Source organism: Calidris pugnax, unplaced genomic scaffold, assembly GCF_001431845.1.
Source record: "Calidris pugnax isolate Ruff unplaced genomic scaffold, ASM143184v1 scaffold101, whole genome shotgun sequence".
Lineage (NCBI taxonomy): Eukaryota > Metazoa > Chordata > Aves > Charadriiformes > Scolopacidae > Calidris > Calidris pugnax.
In genome coordinates this window covers 1-16,158 of record NW_015090815.1, presented here as the reverse complement: position 1 = coordinate 16,158, position 16,158 = coordinate 1, and positions in this window count along the sequence as shown.

Genomic DNA, 16,158 nt, shown 5'->3' with positions numbered 1-16,158 from the left:
CTTTAAGTATTGAAAGGCCACAATAAGTTATCCCTGGAGCCTTCCCGTCTTCAGGCTGAACAACCCCAACTCTCTTGGCCTGTCCTCATAGGAGAGGTGCTCTAGCCCTCTGATCATCCTTGTGGCCCTCCTCTGGACCAGCTCCACCAGGTCCTCATCCTTCTTATGTTAGGGGATCCAGAGCTGGATGCAGTACTCCAGGCGGGGTCTCACAAGAGCATGGTAGAGGAGCAGAATCACCTCTCTTGATCTGCTGGCCACACTTCTTTTGATGCAGCCCAGGATGTGGTTGGCTTTCTGGGCTGTGAGCACACATTGTCATCTCATGCCCAGCTTTTCATCCACCAGTACACCCAAGTCCTTCTCAGCAAGGCTGCCCTCAATCCCTTCATCCCCAAGCCTATGTTGATACCAGTGGTTGCCCAGACCCATGTGAAGGACCCTGCACTTGGCCTTGTCAAGCATCATGAAATTCATATGGGCCCACTTGCTGCGCTTTTCCAGGTCCCTCTTGATGACGTCCTGTCTCTCAGGTGTGTCAGCTGCACCCTTCAGGTTGATTTCATCTGCAAAGTTGCTGAGGGTGCACCCGATCCCACTGTCTATGTCACTAATGAAAATATTAAACAGTACTTGTCCCAGTACTGACACCTAAGGGACATCACTCATCACTGATCTCCTTCTGGACATTGAGCCATTGACCACTACCCTCTGGATGGGAGCATCCAACCAATTCCTCAGCCACTGAACAGTCCACCCATCAAATCCATATCTTTCCAATGTAAAGAGAAGGATGTTGTGGGGGCCGTGTTAAAGGCCTTACAGAAGTCCAGATAGACAACATCTACAGCTCTTTCCTTGCCCACTGATGTAGTCATCCAACATAGAAGGCCACTAGGTTGGTCAGGCAGGACTTTTCCTTGGTAAAGCCATGCTGGCTGTCTCACATCACCTCCCTGTCCTCCACGTGCCTTAGCTTAGCTTCCAGGAGGATCTGTTCAATAATTTTCATAGGCACAGGGGTGAGGCTGACAGGTCCACAGATCCCAGGGTCCTCCTTTCCAACCTTTATAAAAATGGGTGCAATGTTTCCCTTTTTGCAGTCACTGGGGACTTCACCCAACTGCCATGACTTTTCAAATCTCATGGAGAACTGAACTAGGTCAGTCAATTCCCTCAGGACTCTGGGATGCATCTCGTCAGGTCCCATAGACTGCTGTATGTTCAGGTTCCTCAGGTGGTCATGAACTTGACCTTCTCTTATAGTGGGGGGAACTTTGCTGCTCCAGTCTCTGTCATGTGGTTCATCCACTCAAGCATTGTGGGAAGAGAGGTTGACAGTGAAGACTAAGCCAAAAATTTGTTGAGTACCTCAGACTACTCCTCATCTGTTGTTACCAGTTTGCCAGTCTTGCTCATCACGGGGGCTACGCTTTCTTTAACCTTCTTTTTCTGGGTGACATACTCGTAGAAGCCCTTTGTGTCCCTTGCTAAGTTTAGCTTCAGCTTTGCCGTGGCCTTCCTGACCCCATCCCCACATAACCAGGCATTGTCCCCATACTCTTCCCAGGATATCTGTTCCTGCTTCCACTGCCTGTGCATTTCCTTCTTGCCCTTTAGTGTGTCTCGACTCAGTCATGCCAGTCTCTTGCCTTCCTCTCCTGATTTCTTACACCTGGGGATCAAGAGCTCTTGTGCTCTATGGCAACCCTCCTTTAAGATCTGCCAGCTCTATTCTGCTCCCTTGTGTGGCCATGTGCTCTCCCAGTTTTTCCCCCCTCACAAAATACGGTCACATTTACTACTAATTTTGTTAAATCACTGTTTCACCTCAATAAATATTTCACTACTTCTCTCTTATAAGTGAAGTTCCTCGTAAGAGTTACTCTTAATCACTACACCCGCGACACCTTGTTTCTGAGGGCAGTTTCTTAGGGGCCCCCTGGTAAGGCCTTGAAGAGCTGAAGTTTGCTTTCCTAAAATTTGGAATCTTGACCCATTGTGAGAGACTGGAATAACTGAATGATTGTCTCCAAGCTTGCTTGTGCCTATTTACCCAGCAGCTCACAGAACAGGGGACACCAGTGAACCTCCTGCCGCGCCTGCAGGCCCGGGGGCCGCGCGTGGGAGATGTGTGCATGCGTCAGGGTTACCTGGAGACTGCACGCGGAGCGTGTGTGCATGCACTGGGGTTACCTGGAGACTGCACGCGGAGCGTGTGTGCATGCACTGGGGTTACCTGGAGACTGCACGCGGAGCGTGTGCGCGTGTGCCGGGGTTACCCATAGACCGCACGTGCTCATGCGCAGGCACAGGTATAAAGGGGCCGTGATGGCCGAGCCACGGGGGCTCCCCCTGCCACTGAGGGGTTGAAGATGTGGGACCGATGGAACGTCAGTGGATCCATAGTGGTGACTCTTGAGCTTCTCTTTCCGAATGCTTTCTTATTTTCCTCCAAACATTTCCTGCATTTCCTATTGCTTCGTTCCTCTGTACTTATTAAATAAAAATAGCTTGATTGGCGGTGTTTGCCCTCATTTGTGTCTGAATCTCACTCTTGGAATTGTTAAGAACCTCCCCTGAGCCTGAAATCAGACTGGGACTGACACCCATATCCCTCAGGCCTGTGAACCTCACCGGTGCCTGATCGCTGTAGGCCAAACTGCCTCCAGTCTTGGCATCACCAGTTAGCTCACTTGCATCCCCCATTAGCTCACCTGACCAACAGGCCCTCTGCTAGAGCTATTGCCTGGCTTAAGAATTTATCCTTGATGTACTCCAGGAGTTTCCTGTATTGCCTACAGCTTGCTATGCTCCTTTTCCAGCAGATGTTGGAGTCTCCCAGCAGGATAAGAGCCTGTGAGCATGATGCCTTCTGCAGCTGGAGTAAGAAAGCTTCATCAAGAGGCTCCCCTTGATTGGGCGGCCCGTAGCAGACACCAATGACAAGGTTCCCTTTGTTGCCTTGGTCTCTAATTCTTACCTGTAAGCTTTCAACCTGTTCATGGCTGTTCTTCAGACAGGTGTATCTGTGTGCATGTGCCTTGGTTAGCAGAGGTAGAACACATTGAAGACAGTTCGTGGTCACAATATGGACAAACATGAGCTGTTCCCAGACCGATGGAACAAAATTGTGTATTTCAAAGAAGGTTGCATAACAAAAGATGTTCTGTTCAGGGACTGGGAATATTTGTGTGAAGGACTGGACCAGTGGTATTTTTGAACAACTAACTGCAGCCACAGCAATATGATGACTGATGAGAGACTCTGAATTACACCTGGAAAAAGTCTAGAGGGCTCAAAAGTTAAGATGCAGGAACTTCTAGACTTCTTCAAAAGTTTTGACCTGTACAGAGGTAACATAGAACACTGGGCTTGAACGTGTATACCAGTAAGGGCTTCATCAGGGTTGCGTCTTGCTTGCTACGTGATTGTGATCTTGTGGAAAGACGTTTAATGAGGTTAAAAAGACACTAGAAGATCTATGTTTTTTCACTAAGGTGCTTATTGTTGTAACATCCTGATAGTATCTAAAAGTCTCAGATAATGTAAAAATGGACCAGGGCATAGACACACTTTTTCTTTGCAGAACTCTATAATAAGAGCATATATTATGTATTCATATGCGAATGTATATATACACATATATGTGAATATGTTTATATGTGAAACAAAAACATAATGGCTGGTAGTTTAAATAAAGTTTTCTATGCCTGTGCCTGAAAATAAGTGTAGGGATTTAATCAATCACTGTGTCTTTCAAGAGGGTGTAAATAGCATTCTCTGTTGGTTTAGGTCAGCAAACTTTTATGTGTTCAGCATGGAGCCATTCTGAGGGGAAATTTTGACTCCTCCAATGTCAAAGAGGTATTTAAAATTTAGTAAACTTTATGAAGCTACGCTTCCTGCATTTAAACAAACTAACTCTTTACAGCTATAAGAAAAAGCAATATGACTTTGGAGACAGATTAATCATTGCAGTTTTTAATGATATATTTGTTTGTTTCTGCATGTTATCTGGTAATATATGGAAAAGCATGTTTACCTCTCAGGCGAACACGTTGCAACTTTTATGAAATGTATTATGTGTGGAACTTAGCTGGAAATTTTTGTTTGTTTTAGATTTTTCTTTTGTGTGTGTGAGTGTAGCCAGTACCTTCCCCTTTTCTCCAGCTTCCTACTCACCAACAGCTGCCCCCTCCCAGACATCTCAGCCAAATTTTGCAAAAAAGATAGAAGCCTGAAAGATAATTAAGCTTTCAAAGCTTTGTGAAAACGAGTAGCCGGGGGAAGAGAAAATCTGTAGGAGTGGCTCATCTGAGGGACAGGTTATAGTATGAACACTCAGGTTACAGGACACCAGCAAGTCCTGAATGACAGGACCTGATGAGGGGCATGCAGCAGGAATGTGCACTGCCATGGATACCAAGAGCAGCAAAGCAAAACTGTATCTACAGTCCCTGGTGTATCCAAATGATGCTACGAGCTGCTGTCACATCCTAACATGAAACTCAGATGTGGCCAATGGATGCACTAAGGGACCCAGTTTTCAGTGCAAAACTTGGAGCTCACTTGTCTTCCAGCCTCTGAGATCTAAAATTATGCGAGATATAAATTTGTAGGAAACCAGGCTTTTTCAATGGCAGTGCTTATAGCAATACATGCTTTTCTCTTCTTTTCTTTTATTGCATTTAAAAAGGGGAATAATTGATCTGGAATGGAAAACTCACCTTGTAGGCCGATACAGCCATCTGCAGAGCTCTGCTGTGCCACTCATTGAAAATAAAGTAAAATTTTTTTACTCTACTTTTTTTAAATTTTTTTTTCACTGGTACTCCTGCAGTAAATCAAAATATTGCTGTTAAAGAGGGAAAAAGGTCACATTTATGCTGCTAGTTTACTGCTGTAGTAGTGTTGTGAAAAGGGGATGAAGAGAGAAACCGTTAGAGAAATGTACTGACACACTTTTCAGGTTTCTTGCTAGGCACGATTCTCAGCTCTGAATCATACTGGTTTATAACACATGAGAAGCATGCTGTTTGTGCTGTGTCAGGTAGCTCTCTGAGTAATTTCCATTATGGGAATGATTTATAAGATGGACTTGGAAAGTCCAAGTTGACAAAGGTGGACTTTTTTTAAAATATGTAATTAAAATACCAATAAAAACAGATCTGTCTTGCGCTTGTCAAATACTTTATTTTTGGTGTATGGTGAGTATTTTTTGTGTTGACAGTATGCCTTCAGTAGAAAGCAGTATTTCCTATAACTACAGGAAGAGATAAATCATAGCATGCTATTTGTCACATTAAATTAAAACTGATAAATTAATTAGCTTTTTTATTAAGTGATGTTGTTAATACTTGATTAAACAGAGCACCAACAAAGAAATACTTTTTCCCTTAAATATAAAAACAAATTATAACATTCCAGTAGACTAAATGATACAACCCTATGACAAATCAATTTTTCTAACACATAAGTGTATATTTTTTCAAAAATAGATGTATTTAAGTATTCAATTACTTATAAGGATTCTGATTTTTTTCCCTCCAATTGCGTCAGAAGGAAAACAGCTCTGCCAGATCAACACTGAGGACTTTATTCCTTAGAAAAATGGGTAGTATATTAAAGCAGACAAATAGTACCTCAGCTCAGTTTGACAACGAAAATATTTAGATTTAGGTAAACCTAAAATAAATGTGTTTCCATTTCTCCCCCTGACTGAAACAGGGGAGAAAAAAAATCGATAACTTTCATGTGAAAAAAGGGATTTTTTTTTTTTTTAAATGAAATTACATTTCTCATATTCTTTTCCAAGTGAACCTTTCAGTTTGCAGTGATACTTTTAGGATGGTATGGTGTATTGGTTCCTTTTTTATGAAGCAGTGTGATATATTGCTTTCTGGTGACTATTCCATAGAGGGAGAAAATAGCTTATTATTGCTTCAGATAACTGAGTTCTCTTGAAGTGAAGTAGTAAAGGCCTGTGTTTTTGCCACAAAAGCGCTGGGCTCCATCCCCTCAACAAATATGAGTGTGTGAGTTTTTTCACTCTCAAGTCTGTTTGCAACACATGGGTTTCAATAGGCCTCAGATTTCTGTTGGCCTCAGACTCCTAATTTAAAAAGTCATTCATTCCCCTAAACTCATTTCTACCAGTCCCTATAACAAATACTTAAAATGAGGCCAATGTCCTGGAATTAATTTTCTGACATCTGCAAAGTAATAATTTAAATTAAAATTTTAACATTCTGAAGTTCCCTGTAATCCCCCTGATTAATTACTTCCCTTGAGATTTCTAAAATCTGTGCTTATGTTTTCTTGTTGTTATCGAAACAATAAAATTAGTACTTATTGGACTTCTTCAGAAATGATAGTGGCTTTTGTGGCCTGGCAGTTGTGCGTGGTGGTATTGGTGTTTGGAGGTTTTTTTTCTTCTGCAAGGCATTTAGCATTTAAAAAAATATTTTCTATTTCAAAAAGTTAGTTATCATTAATTGCAGTTGCAATAGTGAACATTCAACACTTCCACAAGCCATATCTCCACTGTCTAGAAACTGAGCCTTGAAATCTAAAGAAGACAGTGGTCAACCAAACATTTTTATGCTAAGTTATTGCTTGACATCTGTAGCAGGCATCTGGATTGAATGGAGTCATCTAGGACACCATGTTACTCCCTTAACCTGTTTTTCCTTCTCATTCCACACATCTTCCATGTCCTGCAATAAGTAACAAGTATCCTGGATACAAAAGACTATTATACAACATGAATTTGTCTTTTTGCCCACGGGGAATCCCTTGGAAAAATAGTGTAGAAGTATGTATTGTGGGTACTGAGGGCAAATGAGAGAGTCTTGCCTTGACTCTGGACTTCTCAATACACAGTTTTTATTACATTTCCCTAGCTGTACTTCTTGGAGTCCTTGTGAAGTAAAAATCAAAAATTCTCTGGTGAAATGCGTGGCAAAGAGATGTGTTAATAAGATGGAACCTGTAGAATAAAGAGCTGCTGAAGTTTACCTACCTAATCTTATTAAGACTGTGCAAACACAGATTTTTATAATAGTTTTTTTTGGGGGGGGGAAGGGGGAGAGCCCTAGATTATGAAAATTTGGATGAATTTTTGCATGAGGAAAATAAAAAAACCTCTCCTTGATGCTAAGGACAGTTTTCAGGCTTTCAAGCGCCTTCTCCCCTGGACGAAGGCTCTAAGGGTTCTCAGTACAATGGCTAGAAAATGTTACTAATGTGGAGAAGTGTTTTGTTCCATGAAAAAGCTGAGCTATTTTAAACTCAAAAATAATACAGGGGCTGGGAAACTCTGAAGGTTACCCTTAGTGAAATTATAAGTAACCAAAAAGTGAGTCTCATCCACTGTCAATTAGCTTTAAATGGAGACAGCATTATCACTGAAATCTATTATATGAATGAGAAGAGTGTTAAAGCAGCTAATGTAAATAATTTCCAAATAAGACCTCATGTTTATCAGAAATCAGCATTTTTTTTCACAACAGCTATGGCAGTCCTACATGTTTAGAATAAAAGCTCCTCTTAGAGAGCTCCCGATATTTGCCCCATCTGTGTTAGAGGGGGAAAATCCAAATCAAACAACAGTGGAAGAAAAGTTTGGACTAACACTGATAAGATTGAAAGTGAAACTGCAGTCCTGCAAGTCTGTGGGCACATTTACCTGTAAACTCACTTGCAGTTACGTTTATTCTGAGCAACGTTAAATAGGTGTACTTGTTTGCAGAATGAAAGCCTAAATCTACAAAACACGTTTTGTTTCTGTGGTACCAAGTTCCATATGAACTCATGAGTGTTTGTTCTGTTGTGAAGAGCGCCAGGAGAGGCCAAGGAGTTTTCCTTTCATGTGAATTCCCATTTTTTCAAACACACCTACTCAATTTATTAGTTTTAGGTGTCTGTGCCGAGATAAGGAAATAAGCACACTGATACATAAATACAGGATCTAAATTAAGCAGATTTTTCTGACACTCTTGTCATTTCTATTTTTTACAAGTCTAAAAAACCTTCTGTAAGAAGGTGCAATCTGAGCAGCAACGATTTTCAAGACCTATGTATATAGCCTTGGTGCGCAGTGGTATATTCGGGCCAGGTTGGATGGGGCTTGAGTAACCTGGTCTAGTGGTTAGGGGGATTAGAATTAGATGATCTAATTCCAACCCAACCCATTCTATGATTATTTTACCTTTGAGCTGCGTTGTGTCTTCCTGTCCCTCATGATGTGCTGAAGGACTTTGGTTTTCTTATTTTTTTATGTCTTGCCAACACTGATTTTGAAATAAGATTTTTTTTTTAATTGCAATATGAAGTTAAGCACTTTTTATATAATCGATAACAGTCCGCTTGGGATAGCTGAGATTGGCATGACCATTTGTTACACGGCATCTAGTCTTCTTCCACTATCTGGTCTGACTGTGGTTTATTGTCAAGAAACTGTCTTCCCTTTTTCTCTGATCATTTTGCATAGATCAGAATACTTGCAACTTTTCTGAATGATTTTTGCCTAGGAGTTTGCGATATCCTGCAGTCAACTACTGATATGGATTATAGCTTTTCAGGCTCTTGAGTTACCTTCCCTAATTGTCCATCATCATCACTTGCCTTTGGGAATCTTTCAAGTACTGCATCCACCTTCTCTCCACCAATCTTAATTGATGTACAGTAGGTGTTGTGTTTGTCCTCTTACCAAGATTCCTCTGTCTACTACAATGAAAAAGAAAAAACCTGCCTGGCAAGAGTTCATTCTAGGAGTTCATGTTAAGAATATATTTATAAGAAAAATCATCGGAGTAAGGTTGAATATTTTTTTTGCAGATGGTAATCCTTTGGTCATGGTCTTAGAAGTACTCAAAGTTAAGTCAGTAGTACTTTCCAGAGAAAGAACATCTTAGTGATATTCCCTACAGCAGAAGTCTCTCAAATGTGTTCCTGCAAACACTTTGTTGTGATAAACTGGTCTTTCCCAAGGAAAATACTCCAAGGAGCATTTTCATCAAGGAATTCCCAACCAGCCTAGTACTCAGAGCAATGCAACACTCATGCTCAAGACTGAGGAAACATATGGGAAAGAGAGATGTTTTCATTAGATTTCACTAGCACTGTGTGATATCACCAGATTTCAGTATCTGAGCTGACAAAGATGATTTAGAGTGCAAATAAACTATTAGCATAATTAGATTAGACATACCATGGTGCAATTAGAATCGCCTCTGTCGGACCATTCTTCATTAGTAGAACTTGTTCAGAACATATTGTTTGCTTCCTGCTTCTCCTAGACTAATTAGTTACATGTATGGATGCTTGGATTATTTAATTATGTTGGTTGTTCACCATTAACATCTTGCTGAACTGGGACATACTGTCACTCGGAAAGCTGCTGTGGAATCGATCTGGGTCCAGGAGAGGTGGCAGAGGAGGTAAAAGTAGTAAGAAGTAAAGGCAAAGAAGAGCTTGGAATAGAGCAAACATAAATGGAAGGAGTTAATAGATTTACTGTGAGAGGAGGAAGGTATCAACTGCACTACTGCTTGGAGACATATCTTGCTGCTTACAAGCAGAACCAGGAAATGGATCTGAGATAAAAGGCGAAAGTTATAGGAGTTGGAGGGAAGGAAAAGATGAGGGACAGGAAAGGAGTTCTTTTATGAATTTTTTTCTTTTGAATAACAAAATGTCATGCTCTTGTAGTAATCTTCTGATGTGACAATTCAAAGATCTCCACTAGCATTGGCTTTCTAAGCCTTTAAATTAAATCTGGTCATGTAATTGACTTTTTGCTGTAGTTGGAAAAAAAATAATTAGGTAAATTTGAAGTCTTTTTAGGGAAAGAACTTCAAACAAATGCATCTTTGGAGACGTCATTTGAAATGTTTGTTAACCTTCCCTTTAGAAAAAAGCAATTTTGGAATGAAAATGCCATTTCAAAACAAAAATAAAAGTTGACATTAAATGAAATGTCAAAACAGAATGAGTCAACATTTGTGAAATATCTTCTTTTCTCAACAGTCTTCAACTGAAGCTAATTTTCCAGATGTGGAATGAAAGCAATTTCCAGCTCCTTCCATCCAGACTGACATCATGCTACATTTATTTTATGACCTACTATTTGCCAGCAATTTTGGCCAGTAATAGTCTTGCTTTTCTGTGAAGGAAACTTATAAAATCACTGCTCCCAGTGCTTAGATGTAGCTTTACCTCCAGGAGAAATCACTTGCTTGTGCATGCTGATAAAACAGAAACTCCGCACACGGTGAAACACAGCACCCTCAGTAAAGAACACAGCTGCCTGGCTGGAGAGGGATTGTGTTGCTATATCACCAGAATGTATAATTTTCAGTCTTACCAAAAAACATTATAAGCATTTTTTTCTATTTAGGTGTGGTGAAAATCACATTTCAAATTAATGACTTAAGTGTTCAGCTATGCAATTGGGATGAAATCTTGCTACCAGTCACCAGTGGTGTCCCTTAGGGCCAAATTTTGGGGTCAGTCTTGTTTAGTATCTTTATTGATGATCTGAATGAGGGATTGAGTGTACCCTCAGTAAGTTCGCAGATGACACCAGTCTAGGTGGGAGTGTTGACCTGCTTGAGGGTCGGAAGGCTCTACAGAGGGACCTGGACCGGCTGGATCGATGGGCCGAGGTCAATGGGATTAATAGGGCCAAGTGCTGGGTCCTGCATTTCAGTCACAACAACCCCAGGCAATGCTACAGGCTGGGGGCAGAGTGGCTGGAAAGCTGCCCAGCAGAAAAGGACCTGGGAGTGTTTGTGGACAGCCAGCTTAACATGAGCCAGCAGTGTGCCCAGGTGGCCAAGAAGGCCACCAGCATCCTGGCCTGTGTCAGAAGCAGCATGGCCAGCAGGAGCAGGGCAGGGATGGTGCCTCTGTACTGGGCACTGGTGAGGCCTCGCCTCGAGGGCTGTGTTCAGTTTGGGCCCCTCACTACAAGAAGGACCCTGAGGTGTTGGAGCTTGTCCAGAGGAGAGCCACCAAACTGGTGAGGGGTCTGGAGAGTAAGTCTTATGAGGAGCGGCTGAGGGAGCTGGACATGTTTATTTTGGAGGAGGCTGAGGGGAGACCTCATAGCCCTCTACAACTCCCTGAAAGGAGGCTGTAGAGAGGTGGGGGTTGGCCTCTTCTCCCAAGGGAATAATGACAGGACCAGAGGAAATGGTCTGAAGTTGGGGCAGGGGAGATTTAGATTAGATATTGGGAAGAATTACTTTCCTGAGAGGGTGGTCAGGCACTGGAACGGCCTGCCCAGGGAGGTGGTGGAGTCACCATCCCTGGAGGGATTTAAGAAAGGTGTAGACGTGGCACTTCAGGGCATGCTCTAGTGCCCGAGATTGTTGGGGTTTTTTTTATTTGTGTGTGTATAGTTGGACTCGATGATCTCAAATGTCCCTTCCAACCATTAAGATTCTGTGATTTTGTAATGTTATCCCTTCTAATCACATCTCTGACCTTTCCAATAAAAGAAACAGTTTGCACTTCCTTATGGAATTAGAAGAAAAAAACCAGTCTGGCAATACATATCTGGTAGCACCTGCATGCCTCTTGGATAAAAAATTCAAGCAAAAAGTTGTTACCTTGCAACTTCTAATATATGCCCTTAAAAGCAGAATCAGTAGTTCCTTCTGTTTGTTTAATCATTAGTCAGTTGTATCAGATTTTTTTTCTCATAAACAAACTTGTATGAAGTCTTGTTTATCTGGTCTGGTAAAAATTATTAACTTCTCGGTAACTACCAGACAAATTGGAGGACATGTGCAGGTTATTTTGTCAGTCTAAATTTCGGTGGTTTAAGAATCTCTTCTTAATGTGTCATTTGGAGAAACTTGGTCCTCTTTGACTAGTTCTGACAGCTGCACTGGTATAAATGAAATAATAATGATTTTCAGTGAATTTAAAAATGTAAGTATTTTTCTGATGGTACACTGAGAAAGGGGATAGTCTGTTCTGTTGCATTCTACATTCAATATATCTCTCAGTTCTATGTAATAAACCCATAATATGTGTGTATTCTTCTAGTATAAAAGTATGGATTCATACAGTACATAAAGGTGGTGCAAAGAGGCAGACTTAAAAATTCCCCAACCAGTCTTTTCAATGTATAACTGCTCAAGGACTTTGGGCATGGATATATTCTTTTGACATACCATCATAATTACATCTAGTGCTAAATCGGGAGTGACAATCTGAGATACTGTTCATATTGCTTTTCTGGTCTGTCAGTGTGCCAGATGCAGGAGATGTTCTTACTTTCTAAACCTGGCATTTCAGCCCTAATTAGGAGTGCTTGTTCTGTTAGTTTGGTCAGAGCCCTTCTACAGGGAAGTTGCATGAAGCTTTTGCAGTCCTCCTCTTTGAATAATTTAATGGGTTGGTGGTTTTGTAGCTAGATTGTGAGTGTGAACTGGGGAGTTAAAGTGTTAAACTCATTTCCTGTAGTGCTTTCCTCTGTGTTTTTTCCACAGTCTCTTCATTTTATTGGACTTGAATATTGGATGTGCCACACTGGAATATGCTATTATTAGAACTACGCTATCCAGATGATAAGCAGATATTTTTCATGCAAATTTTAAAATGAGATCAGTAAATCAATTTCAAAGTGAGTTTTAGGAAGCTGAGATTTGTTTGCATCAGTCACCTCAAGCAATAAAACATCTCTTTTATAATATCTAGCACGTTTAATTCTATATATTATTTATGGGTGCACCAGTTCATTACAAGTCTGATTGGAAAGCAAAGGAACGAGAGGTTGATTAAACAGAAATCTACTTTATTGAAGTGTTATCACTTCATATTCAAGATTTATCTATCCATTAACTAAAATGCCCCATTTTTTTTTTTTAAATGGGAGCATACCCTTAAGGAATAAAATATATGTAGTCACTTTCCTAATTTTCTTTATCTTACTTATCTTGTATTATCTTAGCTTTTTTATCTTGTATTGTCCCACATGAGTTGTAGAGCCCCCTGAACAATGTATTCCTCAATGCAATAGAAATAAATAAGTAGAAATTTTGGAGGATCCTTGAGCTGATTGTCAGTGACATATCCTTAAAAATGAGACTGACTGTAAATGAGGTTTTGGTTAGTTCTCTATGAAATACTACCATTCCAATGTGCAATTGTAGTCTCAATGAAGACAGTGAGAGATTTTTGACTGATTCAAGATTTATCTGAGAAATGTGTTTGTAATGCGCTACTTCTGCCCTAATCCTGTAGTCTGTCAGAATGATGGAACTTTAAGGAAGAATTTGTCTTCTGTGAGGAACTTAATTCTTGGATACTTTTCTGTATTTATAGTGCATGTATCTGAACTGTTCCTCAGAAAGATCTTGTCTACTTCTAATTTTTGATGACTTCCTTCTAGAAGGAAACAATTTTTCTAGACAGTGTCTTGCAAGAACATACAGGGTTTTTTTCTGACAAATCTTTTTTTGAAGTACATCATTTTCTTTGACCATGGTTGTTAAATTCCTCTGTTAACCTCCTGATTACTCAAAAAAACCCCAAGAACCTTTGATTCCTCACTTTAAATTTTGAAAGAAAACTTCTATAGTGTAAGAATCAGTGCTTTGTGTTTGCATCTTTGTGGTTTTTTTTTTCTCTAATTATTAGTCTTGCCTGGCTACATTTCTGTCCTGAAAATAATTACTCCAAATGTCATTCTGAAATCAAGTTTACAATTTTACATTCAACAGATTCAGGCTTTGCAAAGTCAACTTTTAAAAGTTCCTGCTTAGTAGCACTATATTCCAAATAATCTGCTTTATTTTCAGTATTGGAAGTATAAACAGCATTTTAAGAAGCCACTCTCAGACAGGCAGGATGCATATACTTCTAGAACTAATGCACCCGTTACTCTTTGGAAGGAGAGGCATCTATTTCATCTGAGCATCTCCATACAGAAGACATCCAGTGTGCAGGGTCCAGCAAACAGTCCAAAAATAGTTTCAGTCTTAGTTTTTTTCAGAGCTAAGGATTTACAGTAGAAGCCCTCTGCTGTTCATTTGCTCCCCTTTGGAAACAGCTGACACTTGTTATCGATTCACTAGCAAATTGGTTTTTTGCTCGTTTTTGTATCTCAGCAAGTTTTACTGACTATAGGCTTCAAATGCAGGATGCAGAAAACCTCTCCTTTAGAAATCTTTTGAAATCTAGAGAATGCTGCTGTAACTACAAGTCTTCACCTGCTACAGCATATCCTCCTTCTTATAGAAATAGTCTACGTCAGCGTATAACTGAAAAGAACAAGTTAGGTTCATAGAACAGTAGGTGGGAAGTGTCTCATACACTCTTTTCATGTTAAAGATCACATTTCAGAGGCTCACATCAGGTATCGCTGCCTGTAGAACTGTTAGCACCCTGGGACTTTTCAATGACAGGGAATTGTGACACTCAAGTTTCATGTAGCAAGGCTAAGCAACTCAAGAGCAAAGAAACACTCATAGAGACATACTAATGCTTTCCGATGAATGTGCAACTTCCAAATTCTTATACTGCTAAGCAGGAAAAAGTATCAGAAAGAAAACATTGCATCAGGACAATTGTTCTGAACTTAGAAACTCATGAGGGTATATTAATATTGAAGAAGTGAAGAAGAATATTGAAGAAATTAAGAATCTTAATACTGAAGAAATCCTCTTTATTTTGGCTGTGAATGGAATTGCAGAATCGCAAATAGGTCTAGCATCAAGTTGGGGGTGCAGACAGACTCACCAAGGGCACAAGATCAGTCTTAGCTTGAAGTCCAGAATGCTACAGCAGCTTGATTGGTGTTGCAAGTCAAACTAGTTCTTAGTGCTGCCACAGGAAAATCTTATCAATAATGCTTTTATTTATATTCCCCTCCACAAGTTTCCTTGAAAAAACAGTGTTGATTTTTCAGGCAATTTCTCAAGGCCTCTGAGGAATTTAGGACAACTTAACTTTGCAAAATCATCTTCTGTGTAAGTAAACTTGTTCATAATGTGTAAAATTAACTTTCCACTGGAACAAGAGACAGAATTACAGTGAAGTAAGGCATGCAGATTTTATTTTTGAAAACGATGATGATATCTCATATTTTGTCCCCATTTTGTTTGCTCTCTAGAGCCTTCTGCGACCTCACTGGCAGGTATGGTGCCCTGATAAGCCGTACAGATGAGGTTAAACAGTGGAACTGAGAGCCGTTGGAAGACAAGATGGTTCTTAGTAGCCCCAGTGACCAGGTTGATCATCATCATAAGCATCCACTGACTGGTTAGTGATTCTTGCTCGTGCTAGCTATGGAGTAACAGGAGATTGTCTCATTTTCTGACTCCCATGTCTGAGCAGTGTATATAACAGCAGCACTTGTGTCAGCATGGACCATAAATAGATCTTACAGAGCATAGGACCAGAGTTGGTGATGCTCTAGAACTAATATAAAATAAAGAGTTAATGCTGAGACTCTGAGACAGCAATTTGCTAATTGGTAGTATTGCTGAAGTTCTGTTTAATTGCTTCAACATTCAGTGGGAGCGAAATATACCTGAAGTACCAAGGTATAGTGCAGTGAGTGCACTCATTACCATTCTGCTTTGATATATAGATCAAAGACTTCTTGCATCTAGAGATGCAAACTGCCATTGAAGTCCATACTAAAAGCCTGCTTGATCATGTGCAATGGATTGTATTACATGTTTCATGTCTTTGAGGAGTGCATTTAAGGACCAAGCTTGCTCAATGTTTATTGGTATGATGATATGAATAATTGCTATGGTATTGAAGTCAGTAACATTAGGACTTCTTAGCAATGTCAAAGAAAAAGCAGTGTTATAAGAACAGAGAATGTCTATGGCTTTACGCATCATTCATCTACACAGTGAAATCAAATCCATGTAGTAAAATTACGTGTATTATTCCCTTAAAAGAAATAGAATTGAGTAATTTCTTGTATGTATTTACCATATATTTCCCAATACATTTATCCCGTTTGTGTGGAAAAATGCCCTAGGCAAATTAAAGAAAAGTTAATGAGCATATGTTTCAATAGTTTGTACACCAGTATGTTACAGCTTCAGCGGCTGTAATTGGGCTAAGTTCAACTACAGGTCTTTTAGAAAATAAAGAGAGGGACCGCTGATGTGCCGTGGTGTC